This window comes from Carcharodon carcharias, chromosome 5 (genome assembly GCF_017639515.1).
Source record: "Carcharodon carcharias isolate sCarCar2 chromosome 5, sCarCar2.pri, whole genome shotgun sequence".
NCBI lineage: Eukaryota > Metazoa > Chordata > Chondrichthyes > Lamniformes > Lamnidae > Carcharodon > Carcharodon carcharias.
This window is the reverse complement of record NC_054471.1, coordinates 84,892,576-84,915,524: the sequence shown is the minus strand read 5'-3', so window position 1 is coordinate 84,915,524 and position 22,949 is coordinate 84,892,576. Positions and strand designations below refer to the sequence as shown.

At 47.1% G+C, this 22,949-nt stretch overlaps 1 protein-coding gene across 1 annotated transcript in view; it reads left to right on the top strand.

The window, feature by feature from the left end:
• The window catches only part of b3gat2 (beta-1,3-glucuronyltransferase 2 (glucuronosyltransferase S)), a 213,891-nt gene that overhangs the window by 173,630 nt on the left and 17,312 nt on the right, over window positions 1-22,949 (top strand). The gene's annotated exons all lie outside the window — the stretch shown is intronic.

Genomic DNA, 22,949 nt, shown 5'->3' with positions numbered 1-22,949 from the left:
AGACCGGTAGCAGAATGCCCAAAATCAAGATCCTCTTGGACTTTGAAAACATCCAGTTGCCCCGCGATGACTGGGACCGGTCCTGTGCTGACGGTGAGGTCAATACCAAGTGAGGATCCAGCAGAAATCATCCATCAGACAACCATGCTGTGAGTGATGTGTCCTCTTTCACAGGCCACTGACATACACTAATTAGCTTTCCTTGCTTTTACAGGTACATCTGCCAAACAGCCAACAGAGTCCGTGACCCAGGGCTTCCAATTAAGCTCTGAATAAAACCTCCAAAGGGGAATCTGAAGGGCCCTCCTCAAGGTTCCATCACACCGCTCACCCACACCCTCCACCAGCACAGAGACATGCACCTCGGTGGGGCCTAGCTTTAGAATAGACATGGGATCACAATCTGGTGAGCACATCGCACTGTCTGATCCACAACAGGCAGAGGCAGGGACTTCCCAGGTTTACGGCACTCGGGGGTCTGCTGGAGGCCAGAAATCTGCTGAGTCCGAGTCAGATGATGAGCCTCTGGACTCGGTCATGTCACAGTTGCTGGAGCTGCAAAGGCAAGCTCGGGAACATCAGGAAGAGATGTCCGCTGTACTCCTCAAGTTGCAAGGCATGATGGAGGAGTCCGTCCACCTTCAGGCTGAGTTGATAGCATCGGCATTGCAATGCACCAAGGTCAACATTGGCAGGATGGTGGCCACCATGGAAACCTTGGTCCAGGACATCGCTCCTGCATTGCTGCGTGGGCTCAACTCTATCGCTGGTGCCATAGTTGGCCTCCAATAGTGTGTACGCGAGAGGGGTGCTGGGCGGCTCAATTTCACTCCAGCTTCCCCTTCTCCTCAAGGAGTCAGCCTGGGGCTTCCGGGCACCCATAGGGAGGAGGATCAGCAGGTGCCGACTGCAGGCCCAGCCACCAAGGTCACTCTGGGAGCAACCGGCCCATCTGAATCCCCTCTTCTTGTGATCTCAATGACTCCAAATTCACAGGCCGATGAGGGTGCCACTGCCACACAGCAGGACCCGAGAGCAGGACCCCGAGAGCAGTCTGGGGTTCTCCAAGTCTCGGCCCTCCAGAGGACGCCCACCAAAGTCATCATAGACAGGGTGTCACAGTCAGCAGGCTGCCCCCACCTCCACTGTGGTTGTCCGGGGAGCAACAAGACGTGGTGGCAGGGTTGGGAAAGTGAAGGAGAGTTATCTCTTTTGGAGTCAACCAAATAAACTAAATTAACAAAATCAAGGACAAAACGCAGCTCCTAAATTAGGGAGACTGCAAAACCAAAGATAAAATTTAAAGGAAACTTACAAACATTAAATCAATTGTGATTAAGGGGTCAATAAAGCACCCCAGTCCCCGCGTGCCCATTGAAGACCTCAATGGTGCCAGCAGACACCGCGTGCTCCCTCTCCAGGGACACCTGGCTGCGAATGTAGCCGCAGAAGGGGCAGACAGTTGGGTCGGACGACATCCTCGATTTCCCGTTGCCTGGACCTGTTAATGGCCAACTTGGCCAGGCCCAGGAGCAGGTTCACAAGGAGGTCCTCCTCCCTCCCGGCACCCCATCTGCACGGGTTGCCCGTAGATCAGGAGTGTGGGGCTGAAGTGCAGACAAAACATCAATAAAACGTTTTTTAAATAACTGAAAAGGGAGTGCAGCCGACAACACCCTACGTAAACATGGTCCACGGACTCCACAAGGTTGCAAAAGGCGCAGGTATCATGGGAGTCCGTGAACTGACACATCCTGCAGTTGTACGGAACTGCTGCATGCAACACCCTCCACCCCAGGTCCCAGTGAAAAGTGGGAGGACACCTCCGTAGAAGGCCCCCCAATGGGGATCTCCACCACTGGATGACAACAAGGCACGCCAGGGCATGTCCGGGCGGCAAGTGAGGGCCAGGAAATGAAGGGTGTGCAGCAGCCCATACAGGAAACCCCTCCGCACTGTGCTAAAGGACACAGAGGACATTTCTGCAAGGTGACTCAGGCCCGCAGAGGGCAGAGCGAGGACTTGTGTGGTGGAGATGCCACCACCTCCTCACCAGGGGAGGGGATACTTCCAACCTCATCAGTCAGAACGTGGAATTCTGACCGAAAGGTGGGTCAGGACAGGGCACCATCACAAGCGTGGTAACCTCACTGACCCCCGAAGGGCCCTGCTCAGGGGACTGCAGCGCTGGAACAGCGGTAACGGGTGTTTGGGCTGCCCCCAGAGGGCAGATCGAGGACTTGCGTGGTGGAGATGCCACCACCTCCTCAACAGGGGAGGGGATACATCCAACCTCATCAGTCAGAATGTCCTCCCCCTCTGAGGGCTGGCGTCTCTTCTGGGGTAGGCTGGCGACTAGGGAGACTTCCATCTCCAAGGCCCCCGCCACCCCGTCCAGCCCTCCCGGACACTCCACCCTCTTGGGTTTTGGCAGGTCCACCCTCTTTAATAGGACCACCGGCTCAGGGTCGTGCGCCTCACCCCCACCGGACCCGGTAACCAGCACGGACACATCGCCGGAGCCGGATGTTTTTGTTTCCCTCGAGCCAGTATCTTCAGGGGGAATTGTTTGGTGGTCTTGGGGGGTCTGGGGAGTCTCAGGGGGCCCCGCCCAGGTGACGGGTCTTCCTCCGCACCTTCTTATGGTGCAGGGGCTCTCCCCCCGCCTCACCGGCAGCCGAGGTGACAGTGGCTGCCAGCGGCACCACCCCTTGCAGGGGAGGGAGATGGACTGGTGGCGGGGGGAGGAATGGCAGTGCCAGCCGCGGCCACCTGGATGGTGCTGGTGGCCTTGGAGTCAGGGTAGTTGTTCCTCACATGCCCCCCCTCCTTGCAGGCATGGCACTGCACACTATATACAGTCCAGAAGGCCCTGTAGGGCAGACCCCTCGTGTTCCACATTAAAGCCCCCTCCACGCACTCCTCCCAGGCCAGCTGGATGAAATCCTGGTGCCAGGAGGTGTCCATGTGGCAGAGGGCCGCGTCCTTGAAGCCGAGCGGGATCAGTGCAACCCCTGACCTAACCTCCCCCAGTTGATGGAGGTGGGGGAGGAGGAGCTCACTGGGGAAAAAGGGCAGGACATTGGAAATGATGATCCTCTGGGCTGTGGCCTCCAAAGGTCCAGAAAGGTCCCGCCCACAGTGAGCCCCTTTTCTAGGGCCCGGTGCACCGCCCACTCAGACCTTGAGAAAATGACGGCTTTGCCGTACATTTTTAAGGTGGCAACTACGACTGAGGGACCGACGACCCCAGCCATAGTCCTGACACACGCCTTGATGGTCATTTTGGGGTGGATGTAGCTCTTCACCCCAGGGCCTTTGTGAGGAGGTTGAAGGGTGACGGGGCCGCAGGAGCAGCTGCTCCCGCATAAGTTTTCTAAGGGGCCCTGCCCCCGGCGACAGCCCCGCCCCCAGATACAGCCCCGACCCCGGTGACAGCCCCACCCCCAGCGACAGCCCCGCCCCTGGCGACAGCATCATCCCCGGCAACAGCACCGCCCCCGGCGACAGCATCATCTCCGGCGACAGCACCGCTTCCACATTCGCTCAGGAAGGTCCTGCTCCAGGCAACCCTGTCACAGCCATAGGGGCTGAGCCACACCAACCCTGAGAGGGAGAGAAAGAGATCACACAACCTCCCCCTCAGGGATGACATAAAAACAGAGAGGAGAGGAGAGGAGGGAGTAAAGGACAGGGAGACACAGGAGGTAGAGGGTAAGGTGTAGCTGGGTGTCGCTCGGTGGATTGGAGTGTGGGTGGAGGCCTCACTGTTCTTCCTGTAGGAGGAGGGCAGTGTCTTCACCAGGCAGCCGGTACTGCCTGGCACACAGGAGTCGGCCTGGTCCCTCTTCACCAGGCAGCACCAGCTACTGGGACTCAGACACGGTTGGAGTGAGGAGGGGTGGGGGGAGGGGACAGTGGCACGGTTTTAAACAACACACACATCCTTTCTCCCCCAAGTATCTATGGCAGTCTTCTGCCCTCCCCTTACAAAACACACAGTGCTCTTCAGCCCCCACTGAACAAAAGGTCCAAATACCCACATCGAATGTTGATTCACAGTCTTTTGCTTCCTAATCTCTCTCTCTCTCTCAGGTGTCTCAGTCCAGGGTCTCTTCTCTGTGCGGCCTTCAGACCACAGTGCTGGTCTGGCTTCACACTTAGTGGACACATTACTGATGCCTGCACCCCGGCAGTACTGGTCATTGCTGCCAGAATGTCGTGGGCAGGCACCACAGAGTTCCATCATTCTCTCTGTGTGCTCTCAGCACCTTTTAAGGTGGGGCTGGCCCCCATCTCATCAGCATCTGTGACCAATGATGCTGTGCACCAGCTCCTGGAGGGCTCAGGTGCTGAAGGCAGACACAGCATCAGATGCTTCTAAAGTTTCATGGCTGCTTCTCTATGATATGACCCTGATCAAGGAGCACAAGCAAGCTGCCCTCGGCCAGACAGGTGTCAGACATTCTCAGAGGCTATGTGGAGATTTATGGAGTGTCCTCACTGCATCTCCATGACAGGAGCATTCTCATAGAAGGTATTTGCGCTGCCAGAAGCCAGACTGCAGTCAAACATTCACAAATGCAATGTGAGGATCTACAGGGACACTTCACTGCATGTTGTCAACATCCTCCATAAATCTAGCAACTATGAGGGCCTCCCGAGTGCACCTGCCTCATCTAGCCAGTGCGAGAGCCTCAGCCCCGTCATCATCACCACCGCCGGCCCCTTCATCCTCCTCCTGTCGGCGGCCTCCTCATTGGAGGAGACCTTCAGCTCCCCCTTCTCCTCCTCAATCAGCTCACCTCCTTGTTGCAGCACCAGGTTGTAAAGGGAACAGCAGACAATGACAATGTGTGACACCCTCTGTGGACTGTATTCCAGGGCTCCACCAGACTGGTCCAGGCACTGGAACCACACCTTCAGCATCCCGATGGTCTGCTCTACCAAGTTGTGAGCTGCAGCATGAGCCTCGTTATACCATCGCTCTGCTGAAGTCTGAGGCCGCCGCACGGGTGTCATCAGCCATGGCCTCTGCGGGTAGCCCTCTCCCCGAGGAACCAATCCTGCAGCTTCTGTGGACGCTGGAAGACTGCAGGGATCTGTGACTGACTGAGGATGTAGGAGTCGTGCACACTCCCTGGAAACTATGCGCACACCTGCATTTCTGGTGGTCGCGTAACAGCCGCACATTCAGTGAGTGGAAACCTTGCAGTTGATGAAGTCCACTGAGTGAAGCGATGGAGACCTGAGCATCACGAGTGCAGTGAATCGTACCCTGCAGCTGTGGGAATCCTGAGATCAGGGCAAATCAAATGGCCCTTGCATCTTGGCTGTCCTGGTGAAGTGCACAAAATTGTGTGCCATGAAGAAGATGTTATCCATGACCTCGTGGATGCATTTGCAGGTGGCGGATTGTGAAATCCCATGGAGATCACCTGTGGAGCCCTGAAAGGAGCCACTGACATAGAAATTGAGTGCCTCAGTCACTTTCACAGCCAGTGGCAGTGGATGCCCTCCATGTCACCTTGGCGCCAAGTCCAGCAGTAAGTGGCAGATGTGAGCAACCAGGTCCCTAGACATGTGCAGTCACTGGCGACACTGGTTCTCAGTCATCTGCAGGAATAACAGGCGGCATCTATAAACCCTGGGTGTTGCTAGGCACCGACCAGCCTCGACTCACTGTCACTCCTGGGCAGCATGTGCGGGACCCCCTGCTGCCCCTTGTTCGTGAGGTTGCTGCTCCTGCCTTTGTGTGGCCAGGAGCCTCAGTCGCTCTCTCCTCTGTCTTCTTCACTCTCTGTAGGCCTTCAGGCATACAGCTAGTTCACCAGGATCCAAGATCCTGATGTGGTCCTCCTGCAGCACGAAAGAAAGAGAGATGTGGTTATCATGGGTGTACTTAGCACCTTTCCTGATCCTGTGTGACTGCCCCTTAATGCTTCCCTGAGAGTGCTGGCCACCCCTCGATGGCCACAGATGAGTGCGCTGCGTGGCCAGCCTATCAACCTGTGACATAGGGGAGACAGCTTCTAACCAGGATACTGAGATTGCAAGGGGCTGTGAGCACCTCCAGCAGTGGCTGCTACATGGCCAGCATTGGCGAGGAGAATGTACAACATGTGCAGTCCAACTGCTCTGCGGTCCAGTAAAGTGGTCACGGACTCGCAGTCTGTGCTAGGGAGGGGGATAGGAGGCAGTGGGGGGTATGTCTGGAACGTTTGGTGACACTTTGGTGCCTCCGCATTGCTTGCAGGGGCAGGCAGGCTTGGAGCCTGACCCCAATCATATCAGTGTGGCCTGAACTGTCTCAGTTGCAGAGGAATGGTCAGTTTACCTACCCTGCACCCCACCTCAATTTCTTGTGCGTGGGATCCAACTCCAGGGCAGCAGTTGGCCCTCATCCCCCCGACCACAGCAACAGTTGCCTCTGAGGCTGGACAGCAGTTGCTCCCAGACACCAGCCCCGCCGAAAACAGTTGATTCCATGGCAGGGCGGCGCTTCACCCAGGCCCCCCAGCATCCCTGAAGCCTGCAAAGCAACAGACAACCCTGGTGAGCTGTGGAAAGCGATGCTGTTCACTCACCTCAGTTCACCCAATGTGAAGGCCGTCAAGTGCATGTTGCCTGTGTGTCATTGTGAAACACGTCGATGTGCTTTCCCACTGACATGGACAGGTGATCCAGCGGTGGCCCAAGAGCCTGGTGAGATGGTCTTTTAATGAGATGCTTATGTATTACAATGAGATCCCCGACGACTGTTGGTGGGAAACGTGGCCCACTGTTGGCGGGCTGAGCGGACAATCGTGACCTGCCTTCCCAACATCGTGGACCCAAATGCGCTAAATTGTCCGTGTACGCCACCTATCACACCTGCTGCCAGCAGGCACAGAAAATTCCACCCAGTAACAAGGAGAGAAAATCCATAGCAACAAGTAGGGGGAGTTCCAGATTTCAATCTTCCTTGTTTTATGAATTTTGTGTTCATCAAGGTGGGGGATTTAAGTGCTGAAGGAATTGTGAGCCATTTATCCAGGTTTGCTGATGACACTAAGCTAGGTGGCACAGTAAATGGGAATAGAAAGTTGCAAAGGAACATTGATATACTAAGGCCTGGATTTTCCCATCTTAATGTGGGGCCAACCTCCATCCATCAGACGCAACCCAATTCCGGGAATCTCACCCCCATTCCCGTTGCCAGCAGTCTTAAAGGGTGCAGGATCAGGGTGTGGGACATGAGCCTTCATGCAGCTGTCCCAAAGTTGTAAGCTCCTTGTGGAGATGAGAATTTCAGACATCTCATTATTTCATGGAATCGGCCAGGATTTAAAGGTGTCATGGTTCACACACACTCACAGAAGGTGTGAACTGAAAGAGGCCTTGTTCTGGAGTTGGGAACCCTTTGACAGATAAGTTCAGAAGGTGTTGCCAACTTCACATGTCATAATATACTGTATGATAAATTATACATCTTTTTAATACAGTGACTGATGATAGGGTTTTGTCCTTAGAAGGTAAGAAACCATTAAATTGACCAGCATTCTAAAAGTGGATGCATTTGAGTGTATAAAGTGCTCTTCTGCTTTGGACAATATTGAAATTCACAGTTGACTGTGTCAGTTGTCCCTGTGCTTTAATCTTTTCGTTTAGTTTCAGCTGAGCCATCTGTTTTCTGCTTCAAATCCAAGCTTGAACAGATGACCGAGTCCTTTGAATGACTACAAAGGCTTTAACGTATTCAGTTCTGTATGTTTTGTTGACATAAGTTGTGAAATGGAATCTCGTTATGAATTATTAGCTGAGCTCCAAACTACATTAGTGGATTTAGCTCAGCAGAGGCTGTCGATACAGCTGTCAAGGAGACTGTGAGCTTGTTTATTTGGACAAGTTTTTGACCTCTTAATAGGATAATGTTTTTTTGTGGTTTTTGAGTGACTATTTCTAGATGACTATTTATCTTTACAGTTTTATGAGGTTCTAATGGGATTATGTTTTTGCAAGTGCATTTTGAAGTACTGTTTGTTTATTTTGACAGTTTTATGAACATCTCAAAGAATTCCCAATGTTGTTATAGGGATCATGAGTTCTGTAAATACTGGATACTGTGTGAGGGTGTATGGAGGGGATATTGAGAGGGTATGGGAAGTGAGGTGTGGTGAGGGGCAAGGGGATGAAGGCTAGGGTGCCTAGCCCAGTTCTACACTTACGTAGTCCCAGTGAATGGAGGCAGGCCTTCTAACCTGCCCACAGTGGTATCTACCCACCTGCATTCTCACCTTGAGACTCCTGCCCAATTCCACCACCCTGTACTGAAAATAGTGTGGGTGGCACTGCCAGGATGGAGGCATGATCGCGACATTGGGAAATGGCCTGACTCCCAATTCCTGCCTCCAAGATGAAAATTGAACTCTGCATGAATGGACAGAGCTGTGACAGATGGAGGGCAACATGGGAAAGTGTGAGATAGAGCTAAGAAAATATTCTGATTTATCTTTCTAAATGAGAAGCTAGGAACTGTGGAGGAGCAGAGGGATTGAAGAATTTAGGGGGAGATAGGTGTGTAGTGGTAATGTCACTGGACTAGTAATCCAGAGGCGCAGGCTAATGCTCTGGGGACATGGGTTCAAGTCCCACTACGGCAGCTGGTAGAATTTGAATTTAGTTAATAAATATGGATTTCAAAGCTAGCCTCAGTAATGGTGACCATGAAACTATCATTGATTGTTGTAAAAACCCATTTGGCTCACAGATGTTCTTTAGGGAAGGAAATCTGCCACCCCTACCTGGTCTGGCCTACATAAGACTCCAGACCCACAGCAATGTGATTGACTTTTAACTGCCCTCTGGAATGGTCCAACAAGTCACTCAGTTCAAGGGCAGTTAAGGGTGGGCAACAAATTCTCACCTTGCCAGTGACACCCACATCCCATGAAAGAATAAAAATAGACAATTACAGAAATCACTAAAAGCTGGTAAGTAGGCAGAGGGAATGTTGGCCTTTGTATTCCAGTTCTCTTGAATTAAAGGGTTGGAGGTTTCGGTATGGCTGTACCGAGCTTTGGTTAGGCTCCATCTAGAGAACTGTAATCAGTCCTGAGTCAGTACCTCCAGAAGGACCGTCGAGGGGTTGCAGTGTAGATTTGCTGGAATTATACCTGGGTTAAAATGAGTACATTTTGCAAATAGGTGCATCGACTATGATTATATGCCTTTGGAGATAAAAGATTAAAGGATAATCTAATTGAGGCATCTAAGGTGATTAAAGTATCTAATATGAAGAAACGTCACCGTTGCTGGGTCAAAATCCTGGAACTCCCTCCCTAACAGCACTGTGGGTGTACCTACACCAAATAGATTGCAGCGGTTCAAGAAGGCAGCTCACCACCACTTTCTCAAGGGCAACTAGGGGTCGGCAATAAATGCTGGCCCAGCCAGCGACACCCACGTCCCATGAATTAATTTTTAAAAAATTATTTCCTCTGGTGGTGGAGCCCACAACAAGAAGCATAATCTTAAAATTAGAGTTAGGTTGTTCAGGGGTAATGTCAGGAAACACTTCTTCACACACACGGGCGTGGAAATTTGGAACTCTTTCTGCCACCTCCCCCCGCAAAAAAAGCTGTCGAGGCTGGGGTACAATGGAAAATTTCAAAACTGAGTTTGAATGTTAGGCAAAAGGTTACAGAATCAAGGAGGTAAATGGATTTGATACAGATTAGACATGATCTCATTGAATGGCAGAACAGGCTTGAGGGGCTGAATGGCCTCCTCCTGCCCTATGTTCCTCTAACTCCTCTCAACTTTGATTACCCAGTCAGGTACACCCAGATAAAGTACAGCAGAAATAAAAACAAAAAGTTCTGGAAAAGACTCAGCAGGTCTGGCAGCAGCTGCGAAGGGAGAAACCAAGTTAATGCTTCAAGTCGAATATGACTTGTTCTGTACTTTTCCAGCGCTTTCTGTTTTTACTTCAGATTTCTAGCATCCATGGTATTTTGTTTTTATTCAAGTACAGCAGTGTTGGTGCAGAGTGAAGTCACATCTACTCTACACATCAATATAGCCCAGCTCCAGTCTATGAAAAGCAGCCCAATTAATACAACGTTTTCCATTTCCTGTACCAAGCCCATGTGGCCTTTCTGAATGAGATTGCCAATTTAGTGCTGAATTAAGGGATATTTTTGGTACTTGTCTACTTGGATCCGAATGGAGACTGTGAAACTCATTTTATCAATCATTAAAACAAACAGATCCTTCTCCCTGGTTTTAATCTAATCTGGATTTAAATATAAATTACAGAGGCCTGTCTCTATTAACTGTTGCTGTAAAAACTTACTTTGTTCTTAATTCGAGCAAGTGATTGAGCAAATTCATTCTGCAACCCATAGACATTCTCCTGCAGTATGAACCAGCTCTAGGAATAACATGGCTGCTCAGCAGCGTGGGTTTGTATTCATCCTTTTGAAAAGTTCAGATGATCCCGTCCTTTTCATGTGATGGAGCTAGAATAAGGAGCAGTTGTTGTTATGGACCCAGCTGACAAAGCATTAAAGAAAAGAACACCAAACCTCTGATTGCTGCTTAACTCCTGAATCCCCTTCACCTTTGGCTATCACCTTCTTATTGCTTCATGCGCCTCATGGTTTCCATTCACATTCCCCAGTTATGGTGCATTTAATGTTCTCCTGACCAGCCTCCCAGTGTGCACCCTCCACAAACTTCAGGTCATCCAGCACTCTGTTCCCAGTATCCTAACACACCAAGCCTCACTCACCTATCACCCCTGTACTCACTGACCTACATTTACTCAGTCTGGCAATGGCTCGATTTTAAAATTCTCAACCCTTTTCTCAAAACTCTCCATGGCCTCCCTCCTGACTTTCTCTGTGAGGTAACATATCTGGGGAAGCTAACAAGGCAAGAGAATAAACAATAAATGGTGGGATATTAAGTGTCGCGGAATAGAGGCACCTGGGGGGCATGTCCATAGATCCCTGATGTTGGCTAGACTGATAGATAAGGTGGTCAAGAAGGTATACAGGAGATTTGCCTTTATTAGCTGAGGCATAGAGCTGGAAGGTGAGCTGGAACTGTATAAAACACCCGTTCGACCTCAGCTGGAATACTGTGTGTAGTTCTGGTCACCGCATGATAGGAAAGATGTGATGCACTAGAGAGGGTACGGAGGAGATTTACAGAGTTGCCAGGACTGGATAATTTTTATTATGAGGAAAGATTGGATAGGTTGGTGTTGCTTTCTTTGGAACAGAGAAGGTTGAGGTGTGACTTATGTTATGATTTGGCAGATAACGTGTGCCAATGTGGACCAAATCCACAAGGAAAGCATGGCCACGCTATCACCACAGCCTTGCAATTTGTAGTTATTCCGAGAAGATGTGTGCATTGAATTTAGAAGTAATGAGTCAACCAAGACATTTAGAGATTTTAAAACTTAAATTAAAATATCAATTAACAAAAGAAAAGGTTTCAAGCACATACACAAGACTACAATTACTTAATACTAAAAAAATTCTAAACTTCCTAATTTACCTGACTCTCAAGTACACACTCCCTTTAAGGCAACAGTCCAAAATAGATTTTAAATTTAAAAAACAAGCCAGCAAGTTACCACAGTACCCACTTGACAGTGGAATTCCAAAAGCTTGTATCCGATTTTAGTTACTGGACACAGCAGACTTATGCACAAATGGCTGGAGGCTTCCCAAAGGCTGTTTCACAAACTCCTGTAAGATCTTACATGGCACCCAACATAGCCCTTCATTCTTCTTTATATGTTTCTCTCTTTAATATGTAAATTCCATTGTTACATATGTCTTTGGAACTTTACCTTTTCCATAATATAAAAATCTTTCATGTTCCCCATATTGTCAATAACCTTTGGGAAAAATAAACACACTGCTTGGCCTTGCTTATCTAGCTGGTTGTAAACATCCTAACACCCCTTTACAATCCAAACAACCCAGTCACTTATCTAAAAATGCAAATTTTCTTCACACCCTATATGCTAAGACCTCATCCATGTTTACTCATTAGCATTTCAAATGCCTTTAACCTCCGAACCTCTTTTGATAGCTTCAAGCTTGCAGCCTATCTGACTTTAATTAAATCAGACAGACAGAACCATCTATACTGATATCCATAAACCTACTTTACAATAAAGCAGAATAATATACTTTCATAACACTTAATTGAAGTGGCTAAAATTATTAGGGCAAATTATTGAAATTGTTTCTGAGAGAGAGGATAAACTGTCAATTAGAAAGGCATGAGTTGATCAGGGATAGTTAGCATGGTTTTGTCAGGGGAAGATCATGTTTTACTAACTTAATAGAATTTTTTGAGGAACTAACAAGGAGGATAGATGAGGGTAGTGTAGTGGATGTTGTCTACATAGATTTTATTAAGGCATTTGAAAAGGTCCCACATGACAGACTGGTCAGAAAAGTGAGATCCCATGGGATACAGGGGAAGGTGGTGAGTTGGATCCAAAATTGGCTCAGCAACAGCAAACAAAGGGTAATGGCCGATGGGTATTTTTGCAAATGGAAAATGATTTCCAGTGGCGTTCCACAGGGCTCGGTGTTGGGGCCCTTGCTGTTTGTTGTATATATTAATAAGTTGGACATAAATGTGGTGGTGGTGATTGGGAAATTTGCACACAAGAAGTGGCCGTGTAGTTGATAGTGAAGAGGATAGCTGTTGTTTTCAGAATGACATCAATGATTTGGTTGAGAGGGTGGAAAAATGGCAAATGGAATTCAATCCAGAAACGTGAGGTAATGCATTTGGAGAGGGAAACCAAGCAAGGTAATATTCAATAAACAGGAGGATGTTGAGAGGGGTTGAGGAAGTGAGAGACCTTGGTGTGCATATCCACAGGTCCGTAAGGTGGTGGGACAGGTGGATAAGGTGGTAAAGAATGCCAACAGAATGCTTTCCTTTACTGAGTGAGGTATTAAATACAAAAGCAGGGATGTAATGCTGGAACTGTATAAAATGCTGGTTAGGCCACAGCTGGAATTTTGTGTACAGTTCTGGTCACCACATTACAGGAAGGACATTATTGCTCTGGAGAGGGTGCAGAGAAGATTTACAAGAATGTTGCCAGGGCTGGAAAATTGTAGCTATGATGAGAGATTGGATAGGCTGGGGTTGTTTTCCTTAGAACAGACGAGGCTAAGAGGTGACCTAATTGAGATGTACAAAATGATGAGCGGCCTAGATAGGGTAGACAGAAAAGATTTGTTTCCCCTAGCTGAGGGGTTAATTACCAGGGGACATAGATTTAAAGTGATTGGCAGAAGGATTAGAGGAACATGAGGAAAATCCTTTTCATCCAGAAGGTGGTGGGCATCTGGAATTCACTGCCTGAATTGGGGTTGAGGCCGAAATGCTCAACTTATTTAAAAGATACTTGGACATGCACCTGAAGTGCTGTAACCTGCAAGGCTACAGACCAGGTGCTGGAAAGTGGGATTAAAATGAATGGCTGATTTCTTTTTAATCTTTTTCTGCACCAAAACCTTTCTGTGGTTTCTATGGGTCTAGATGGTGTGAATAGGAAGGCCCCTTTCCCTTGGCTGAGGGATCAAGAACTGAGGGGGCATGCATGTAGGGTAAGAGTTAGGTTTAGAGGGGATTCGAGAGGTAACGTGTTCACCCAGAGGGTGGTAGTAATCTGGAACTCACTGCCTGAAAGAATGGTAGAGACAGAAACCCTCAAGACACTTAAAAAAAAACTTGAAGTGCCGTAACCTACAAAGTGACAGATCAGAGCTGGAAAGGTGGCTTTTTGCCAGCCGGTGGAAACACAATGGGCCGAATGGCCTCCTTCTGCACTGTAAGTTTCTGTGATTCTCTGATTCCATGAGAAGGAATTTTGCCTGGTCATTGGTGGAATTGTGCTGACTTGAGAGTGTCTGATGCCTACGCTGGATGAATTAAACAAGGCCTTACTTTGAGGAGTACAAAGTTTTCAAACTGAATTCCATTTGCCACTTTTCTGCCCACTCAACCAAACCATTGATATCATTCTGGAGACAACAGCTATCGTGTTCACTATCAACTACACGGCCAATTCTTGTGTCATCTGCAAATTTCCCAATCATCCTCCCACATTTATGTCCAAATCATTAATATATACAACAAACAGCAAGGGCCATAACACTGAGCCCTGTGGAACACTACTGGAAACCATTTTCCATTTGCAAAAACATTTATCGACCATTACCCTTTGTTTCCTGTTGCTGAGCCAATTTTGGATCCAACTCACCACCTTCCCCTGTATCTCATGGGATCTAACTTTTCTGACCAGTTTGTCATGTGGGACCTTGTCAAATACCTTACTACAATCCATGTAGACAACATCCACTACACTACCCTTATCAATCCTCCTTGTTACTCCCTCAAAAAATTATATTAAATTAGTAAAACATGATCTTCCCCTAACAAAACCATGCTGACTATCCCTGATCAATCTGTGCTTTTCTAAGTGACAGTTTATCCTGTCTCTCAGAATTGATTTCAATAATTTCAACCAGCATGTTAAGAATGCCCTTAAAAGTATCGGATAGGATTTCCTTCTTGAGTGAAGTCCCATTATTATTTTTGGGTTGGGGACATAGTATACCCCATGATGGTATTATTAACATCAGGCAATTACTGTGGAGGAAGTCAGCCTTATTCACAGTGAGCTCCCTACATGTTCCTACGGTCCTACAGGCTGCCTATGGAGGCAGGAAGATCACCATTGAAACTCTTTGCACAGCTGAAGAAATAATTATTTTTTAAATTTGGACACCTCAGTGCAGAGGGAGTGAACTCAATCCCCCTCTTCACCTCCTCCCTAGTTCGCTCATCAATTACCTTAAATCTGTGTCCTCTGGTTACCAACTCTTCTGCCAATGGAAACAGTTTCTCTCTATCTACTCTATCAAAACTCTCATAATTTTGAACACCTCAATTAAATCTCTCCTTAACCTTTAGGTTCTAATGAAAACAATTCCCGCTTCTCTAATTCTCACATAAGTGAAGTTCCTCATATCTGATGCCATTCTGGTTAATCCACTCTGCAGCCTCTCAAAGAGCTTGTAGCCTTCCTAAATTTTGGTGCCTAGAATTAAAGTAGAACATTCCAGGGGCAGAGTTTTAAGTTCGGCATGTGGGCGTGTGCCTGACCCACTCGAGTGTACAATAACGCATGATTGGGCGAGAATCCTGACGTCATCCCTTACTCGCGCGATATTTCAGTTGGTGGGTGCGTGCGAAAGTCGGAAGCGTGCCTGCCAACAATTAAGAGGGCATTAAGCTCATTAGAGTTCCAGTTGAACCCAATTTTTCGTATCGGTCCAACATGACAGCTGCCAGATGAGCAAATCTGCCAGGTGGACTTTGCATTTTTGATAAAACCTTATCCAAGTGCCAAAAAATAAAATGTATGGACAGAATTTTCATCGTGTACATGTTCAGGTGACTGATTTTGATGTGTTCTTGTTCTGATTTTACAACCTTTATTTATTGCTTTTAAATTCTTTAGCTCCCTGCCTTCAGGGAGCTTTCATTCCGCGCTCCTCTGCACCCATGTTTACATCAGCACCTGCCCTCCTCCTGCCCTCACCCCGGTAACGCTGAGTGTTTCAGTGCCCACTTCATGCTGGCTGGCCGTTAATCGTGCAGCTAGTGTGATATTGCGGCCGGGGACTGATCGCAGGTGATGGTCTATTCCCTGGCCGTTCCTGGGCCTGCCAATCGTGGGTGCCCGCCAAACTAAAACTCCTGCTCCAGGAGTGGTTGTGGAACAGCTCCCCTCTCAATTTTATGATCCCACCCACTGGCATCTTGCCTGCCCTGGTAATGTCACTGCACTAGTAATCCAGAGGCCCAGACTAATGCTCTGGGGACATGGGTTCAAATCCCACCACAGCAGCTAGTGGAATTTAAATTCAATTAATAAATCTGGATCAAAGCTAAATAGGAAATCTGAAATAAGAACAGAAAATGCTGGAAAAACTCAGCAAGCCTGATAGCATCTGTGGAGAGAGAAACAGGGTTAATGTTTTGAGCCCAAATGAACCTTCTTCAGAGCTAAAAAAAGTTCCAAAGAAGCTATGAAGACCTGGAGCAATGGTTGCAAGTTATTGTGTGAGCAGAAAGAGGTTATTAATTTGCTCTGACTAGTGGATCTATTTCACTTTTAAATCTTATGGGCTCTTTTATCCTCCATCAATGGTTTTTTAACATTCTATGACAAGTCTGGCCACACTACATGAATGTGTAATTTATTTATGTGTAAATTCCACCTGTACAATCCAAACTGTGCTTCAGTAGGTACAGAAATGTAACTGGCAATGACGAACTGAGAACAAACAGGTTTAATTCAGGGTGATGGTCAACTGTGAATTAGATACCACAGCAAACGAATTCCATCTGAAACCAGGATCCAATTTCCAAAGGGGGATTGCCATGCTCAGGACCAGTAAGGATTACAAGTGGAGGCTGGGCATACACAACTGACAGCTCTCCAATATAACTGGATGGGAACCATTGACACCACCAGGGTCAGGACTGAGAGACTGCAATACGATGGGGCTTATTTCAGTCACTGAGTATCAACAACAAAATAATAAGTGAAAATACTGCGGATGCTGGAAATCTGAAATAAAAACAGAAAATGCTGGAAAAACTCAGCAGGTCTGGCAGCATCTGTGGAGGGAGAAACAGAGTTAGCGTTTTGAGCCTGGATGACTCTTCTCCAGTCTCAGTGGCTGCTCACTCTTACTCATGCTGCATTTTTTTTCACAGAGGTTCTTTTCACAATTGCAATTTGAGGTATTTTTACCTCTTTCATAAGGTCAGAGACTGAAAATTACAATTGACATAATCTTACACTAAATCCAACAGCTTTATTGAGAATTTCAAATAAAACAGTTTCAATTAACTTAGTTACCTCTGAGATGACCATAGTTGTGTAGGAGTTATCTTTGACTAAATCTTCCTGCATGGTTCAATGGAATTGTTCCTTAAATGTATCTCCTATCTTGCTTCTGCAGCGCACCTATGCGGGAATTTCCAGGGGCTTATGTACAGAATACAGTTTTTGAAAGAGTTCATGCCCAGTCCTCTTCTGGGTGTGTGTTGGTTAGTCGGATACTGATTGGCTCTTGATTGGTTAGCATATTCCCAATTTGTCCTCCAGTGGCTTATCCATGAGGACTTCTTCTTGTCCCCCTGTGATTACCTGTCTTTTTCTTTAATTCATTCATGGAATGTGGGCTTCGTTGGCTGGGCCAGCATTTATTGCCCATCCCTAGTTGCCCTGGAGGAAGTGGTGGTGAGCTGCTTTCTTGAACCACTGCGATGCTGCTGGGGAGGGGATTCCAGGATTTTGACCCAGCGACTGTGAAGGAATGCCTATATACTTCCAAGTCAGGATGGTGAGTGACTTGGAGGGGAACTTCCAGGTGGTGATGCTCCCGTCTGTCTGCTGCCCTTGCCTTGTAGATGGTAGTGGTTGTGGGTTTGGAAGGTGCTGTCAAAGGAGCCTTGGTGAAATCAGTCTCTGCTGATTGCAACCAGTTTGCTGTGTTCAATTCAGCAGTATACTGCAATTAACAAGAATCAGTGTAGTTAGCAAGTATCACATCCATCCAGTTTCCACAGAACAAACACTGCTTTGAACTCATAGACGGACCAGTAACCCTTTCCTTACAGAGTGTCTTTCTGCCAACTGCACATATTTATTTTAAAATTGCAAGAAACGATTCTTATCACTGGTGTTTCAGATGTCATGATGGAAGAGACTGTTTAGCAGAGGATGGCCATACACTGGCATGAATGAAGGCTTCAGCAGCAGATGCGCCGATAGAGAGGTGAAGTTGGGCAATATTACAGAGTTAGAAATAGAAAGTCTTAGCAATGGCACAAATATGAGATTGGAAGCTCATCTTGGGGTCAGATTTGACATCAAGGTTGTGAACAGACTTGCTTAATCTCAGACTGTTGCCGGGCAAATAAGAGAGGGAGAGGAATGGAGTCAGTAACTAGGGAATTGGATTTATAGTGAGACTGAAAACAATGGCTTCAGTCTTCCCAATATTTAATTGGAGGAATTTCCTACTCATCCAGTCATATAAGTAGTCTGATCATTTAGCAATAGTGGAGGAGTCAAGAAAAATGGTGGTGAGGCAGAGCTGGGTGTTATCATGTGAACACTGACGCTCTGCCTTTGGATGATGTCACCGAGGGGCAGGATATAGGAAGGGGCCAAGGATAGATCCTTGGGGTGCAGGGGAAGAAATAGTATGGGATTTGAGGATTTATCCAGGTTTGCTTGTTCCTGCTGCAAATTCATTGATTCCTAGAGGAAAAACCACCAACACTAATTCCAGATCCGGCAACACCTCGAGTTTAAAATTCTCGTCCTTACTTTCAAATCTCCCCACAGCCTCAATCTTCTCAATCTCTGTAATCTTCACCAGCTCTACACCCCTCCCTATCTCTGTAATCTCCTCCAACCCTACACCCCTCCCTATCTCTGTAACCTCCTCCAGCTCCTACAACCCTCCCTATCTCTGTAATCTCCTCCAGCCCTACACCCCTCCCTATCTCTGTAACCTCCCCCAGTTCCTACAACCCTCCCAATCTCTATAATCTCCTCCAGCTCCTACAACCCTCCCAATCTCTATAATCTCCTCCAGCCCTACACCCCTCCCTATCTCTGTAACCTCCCCCAGCTCCTACAACCCTCCCAATCTCTATGATCTCCTCCAGCCCTACAACCCTCCCTATCTCTGTAATCTCCTCCAGCTCCTACAACCCTCCCTATCTCTGTAACCTCCCCCAGCTCCTACAACCCTCCCTATCTCTATGATCTCCTCCAGCTCCTACAACCCTCCCTATCTCTGTAATCTCCTCCAGCCCTACACCCGTCCCTATCTCTATAACCTCATCCAGCTCCTACAACCCTCCCTATCTCTGTAATCTCCTCCAGGCCTACACCCCTCCCTATCTCTGCAATCTCCTCCAGGCCTACACCCCTCCCTATCTCTGTAATCTCCTCCAGCCCTACACCCCTCTCTATCTCTGTAATCTCCTCCAGGCCTACACCCCTCCCTATCTCCGTAATCTCCTCCAGCTCCTACAACCCTCCCTATCTCTGCAATCTCAAACAGCTCCTACAAACCCCTCCCAGTCTCTATAATGTCCTCCAGTTCCTACAACCCTCCATATCTCTAAGCTCCTCCAGCTCCTACAACCCACCCTATCCCTGTAATCTCCTCCAGCTCCTACAACCCTCCCTATCTCTGTAATCTCCAACAGCACTTACACCCCTCGCTATCTCTGTAATCTAATCTCCTCCAGCACTTACACCCCTCGCTATCTCTGTAACGTCATCCAGCTCCTACAACCCTCCCTATCTCTGTAATCTCCTCCAGCCCTACACCCATCCCTATCTCTGTAATCTCCTCCAGCTGCTACAACCCTCCATATCTCTGTAATCTCCTCCAGCTCCTACAACCCTCTCTATCTCTGTAATCTCCTCCAGCACTTACACCCCTCCCTATCTCTGTAACGTCCTCCAGCTCCTACAACCCTCCCTATCTCTGTAATCTCCTCCAGCTCCTACAACCCTCCCTATCTCTGTAATCTCCTCCAGCCCTACAGCACTCTGAGATATCTGTGCTCCTCTAATTCTGGTCCCTTGCGTATCCCCAATTTTAATCCACCATTGGTGGCTGTGCTTTCAGTTGACTAGGCCCCAAGTTCTGGTATTCCCTCCCTAAACCTCTCCTCCTCCCTTTCTTCTTTTAAGATACTCCTTAAAACTGAGCTCTGGCTAAGCTTTTGTTCCTAATGTGGTTTGGTGTCAAATTTTGTTTAATAATCACTCCTGTGAAGCACTTTGGAACATTTTACCATGTGAAAGGCACTATATAAATGGGTGTTATTGTTGTTGGTCCTTTGTTGAGAAGAGGATGAGGGTGGGTTGTGATTCCTACCACCGGCACCCCCCCAGAATGGCCATGTGATCTCCTGACACTCTCAGTCTGACCTTACACAGGCATGCTGACAACTTGGGTGCAGGATAAAGAGCAACTATAGAACCATATCCCAGCAAAGAATGAGGGAGAAAACTGGGAACAGGGGATGTCTCTGCAGCTTAATGCAAAACAAGAATTACCTCCAACAGTTACTGTCCATTTATGTTTATGAAGTCATGCTTAGCTCTATCTTAATCACAGAACTGTTAAAGTGTAGAAGTAGGCCATTCGGCCCATCGTGTCTGCAATGGCTCTCTGAGCATTTTAACTTAGTGCCAATCTCCTGCCTGCCCCCCCCCGCCCCCCCCCGCCACCCCGTAACCCTGCACATTGTTTCTATTTAAATAACCATTTTATACCCCCTTGAATGCCTCAATTGAACGTGCCTCCACCACACTTACAGACAGTGCATTCCAATCCCTAACTACTAGCTGTGTGAAAAAGTTTTGTCTCACCCTGTATTTGCTTCTTTTGCAAAACAGTTTTAAACTGTGCTCTTTGGTTCTCGATCCATTTACGAGCGGGAACAGTTTTTCCCTATCTACTCTGTTCAGACCCCTCATGATTTTGAAAACTTCTATCAAGTCTCCTCTTAGCCTTCTCCTCTCCAAGGAAAACAGTCCCAACTTCTCCAAACTTTCCTCATAACTGAAATGTGTCATCCCTGAAACCATTCTTGTTAACCCCTTCTGCACTCTCATTGCTGTCACCTTGCACAAGGCTGGTCTAGCTGTTTCCTTGCGCTACTGGGAGCTCATCAGCCTAGATGTTGTGTCAGCCTTTGACTCAGTAGCATTATCGCTTCAGATCAGGTGGCCATAGATTCAAGCCCCACTCCAGGATTTGAGGACATAGTACAGGCTGACACTCCAGTACTGTTCTGCACTGCCAGGGGCTCATCTTTCAGCCAAGACATTAAACTAAGGCTCTTGCATAAAATTCCAATTAATGTTATTGTTACTGTATCCCTCAAAGTATCAGAGTGTTAATCCATTGCAAGGCAAACGATAATAGAATTTCTATTATTTCGATTCACCTAGTTCTGTTGAAAGGTCATGAGGACTCAAAACGTCAACTCTTTTCTTTTCCGCCAATGCTGCCAGACCTGCTGAGTTTTTCCAGGTAATTCTGTTTTTGTTATAGAATTTCTATGTTAGGCTATATTACTATACCTGAGGCAGAAGGGAATAGAAGGATATTGAGGTAAGAACAGAAGAGGTAATTACAGTGGGAGAAGGCTCACAAAGTGTAAAACACTGGCATAGTCCAGTAATGCTATTGGGCTTGTTTTGATGCTATTGATTCTATCTAATTTTTTAGAACATAGGAACGGGGGAGGCCATTCTGCCCCTCAAGTCTGTTCCACCATTTAATTAGATCATCACCAATTTGTATCTTGACTCCTTTTACCCTCTCTGGTTCTGTAAGCCTTGATTTCCCTTGTCTAACAAGAATCTCAATTTCAATTAGGTAATTTACAGCCTTCTAAACTCCATATTACATTCAGCAATTTCAGATTGTAATCTCTGCCCCCATTTTATTTTCTTTTTCTTTGCTACTTTTGGTTTTACTCTCATGTTTTTCTCTTGTTCTTGTTTTTTGACCATATTATTCATCATTCTGCCATTTACACCTCCTCTGGACACATATTTTGTTTCTTTACTTATCTTGTTATCACTCCCTTTGGCCCTGCACTATGAGGTGACGTTTCGAGTCCTCATGACCTTTCAACAGAACTAGGTGAATCGAAATAATAGAAATTCTATTATCATTTGCCTTGCAATGGATTAACACTCTCTGATACTTTGAGGGATACAGTAACAATAACATTAAGATTTGTTATTCAATCTTTCCTATCTTCCTCCCGATCATAGACCTTTTAGTCTTTGTCCCACCCACCCCTTGCTCAAAACCTATGACATCTCTAACTTATCCCAGTCCTGATGAAAGGTCACAACCTCAAACATTAACTCTGTCCCTCTCTCCACAACTGCTGTCAGACCAACTAAGTATTCCCAGCATTGTTTTTATTTCAGATTTCCAGCATCTGCAATATATTGCTTTTGAAAAGTCTTATCAGTGTCAGTGTTGGAAATGATCAAAGTTTAAGGGGGAGAGTTCCAGATTTCCATTGACTTTTGCATGAAGAGATGCTCCCTGACAACATCCCTGAATGGCCTGGCTCAAATTTTATGGTTATTCCTCCTTCTTCTGAGCTCTCCTATCAGAGAAAACAATTTCTGCCTCACTAACTGACAATCTCCTGGAATCATCTTAAAGACACTAATAGGTCACCCCTTAATCTTCTGTCCTGAAAGGAATACAAGCCCAGTCTGTGCAGTCTGTCCTCATAATTGAACCCTTTTAGCCCTGGTAACATTCAAGTGAACCTGCGCTGCCCTGGCTCCAAGTCCCGAAATCCTCCCCAAGGTGTTGGTCTGGATTTTCACCAGGAGACCTTTAAAAATGGCAGGCATGGATGTAGGTATGTAAGTCCCACCCTCCTTTCTGGCACGTCCCATTTTTCCCAGCTGGAAACAGCGTGAATCACAGGTAGGAAACCCAAACTCAGCAAATTCATTTGAAATTGGTGCTGAGTTTAAACAGACCCCAGGTACCTTGTTCCAAAGGCCTAAACCTGCAGTGTGGGAGTCATGATTTTATGGGAGATGGCAGAATTAAGGTCTGTTTAAGTGTCATGACCCAAGGTGATTAAAATTCGCAGCCTTATAAAATTAAAAAAAAGTCTGTAGCTTTCCTATAGTGTAAAGAACAGAGACCCACTGTGTCTTGGTTGATGGGCCATTTTTTTTTGCAACTTCATTAGACTCCATTGTTTATATTTCCCATGGTTTGTTATTATAGCTGAGCCAATTATGAATGCTTGGC